At 37.4% G+C, this 1,609-nt stretch overlaps 1 protein-coding gene across 1 annotated transcript in view; it reads left to right on the forward strand.

Annotated features, from left to right (window-relative positions):
* The window catches only part of LOC101862674 (tripeptidyl-peptidase 2), a gene marked incomplete in the record, with an annotated part of 68,264 nt that overhangs the window by 7,525 nt on the left and 59,130 nt on the right, over positions 1–1,609 (forward strand).

Below are 1,609 nucleotides of genomic sequence, written 5' to 3' on the forward strand. Positions count from 1 at the left end.
CTTAACCCTATCCGTACGTCGTGTTTTACTATCGTATCCATACGACGTGGGGAACTCTGTGCCACCACTTAACCCTATCCGTACGTCGTGTTTTACTATCGTATCCATACGACGTTGGGAACTCTGTGCCACCACTTAACCCTATCCGTACGTCGTGTTTTACTATCGTATCCATACGACGCGCGGAACTCTGTGCCGCAACTTTCCAAAGAGGAAATTTACTCGTTAATCCGATCCGTACGCTTTGCATAGCAGTCTGTCAAAAATATTTTTTTGAGAAATACTGAAAGTTTCAAAGAGATCTTCGTACTAGAAGCATCCTAAAACGAGAAGAATACAACCCCGGGGGTATAAAAATGGCCCCAGGGCGTACGGATAGAGTGAATGTTTCCCTGACTCCATATATTTCTCAATCGCCCTCTAGCCTTGTTGCCATCGAATTATTTTATGTAGACACGTTGTACTGGGTGGTGTGTTAGTAGATCTAATCGCATGAGATGTCCGAACCATTTGATTGTTTGGTGGTGGATTGCGTTAATCAAAAACACGGAAGGACAATCATTAATTGTGTTACATGTACGACGTGGTGGAATCAGGCGCTCGTCAAGTTTTTGTTAGGCCTATTTGTATTTGGAGTTACTGGTATCATCCGAAAGCTGTTCCATTTGTCTTGCTTCTAATGAAATAAATTATATCCATCTATCTTGAGTAGAAGTCAACGTATTTCTGATTGATGAAGGAAATGAGTTTACCAGGTTTCAGAGGTGAAATTAGCGAGAAAATCGCCGCCAAAGTTAGGTAAAGAGCCCTTCAAAACTGAAACATGACATACAGTATTTTGTGCCTTTAATCAACGTTTTTCAGTAAAATTCACAATGAAATGCTTTTTATATGGACATAAAAGAGATTAGACCTAAGCCAAAAATTAAAAATTCAATAAAAATGTCGAAACTGTAGAAAAAAGCCTCTCTTCTTTCGTTATTTTGGCGAGTGCCTGATTTCTCCACGCTGCCTCACATTTACATTCGGTAAAGTCTTTGAGTGTCACTGGGAACTGTATCAGGAAATAATTCGACTACATTAAATATCTTGTGACTTCCCCATTCAGGAAATACAACAAAGTGCATGATATAAACTACCGGTATAATAAACAAAGTGCACGTGATATAAACTATAATAAACCCAAACAAGGAAAACAAGCTTGAAAAAGAAATAATTTATAAAAAAATTAATTGAGATTTCAAGTACAATTATTTGAATCACAGACCGAATTGCATATTTATGCATGTACCAGAAGTGAAGCGAAAGACAACAACAGAAACAAAGGAAAGGAAATTTAAAACAAAACATTATAAAACAACATGATATTTAAAAATAAATAAATAAAAAATAACAAGACCCAAAAAACTTAACTCAGCAAAACACTTCGCCAAACCGGAAGTACAAAATAGTTGTCGACCACTTGGGCAAAAAATGGTTTAGTGGGTGTTTTTGTTTTTTTGTGTTTTTCATGCAGAACTAGGCCTAGAAAAGTGTTTTTCTGTTCAAGGGTCCACTTTTTCAAGTGCGTGCCTTTTTTGGCTGGAGATGTGTGTGTGTGTGTGTGTGT

Source organism: Aplysia californica, unplaced genomic scaffold (genome assembly GCF_000002075.1).
Source record: "Aplysia californica isolate F4 #8 unplaced genomic scaffold, AplCal3.0 scaffold00521, whole genome shotgun sequence".
Taxonomy (NCBI): domain Eukaryota; kingdom Metazoa; phylum Mollusca; class Gastropoda; order Aplysiida; family Aplysiidae; genus Aplysia; species Aplysia californica.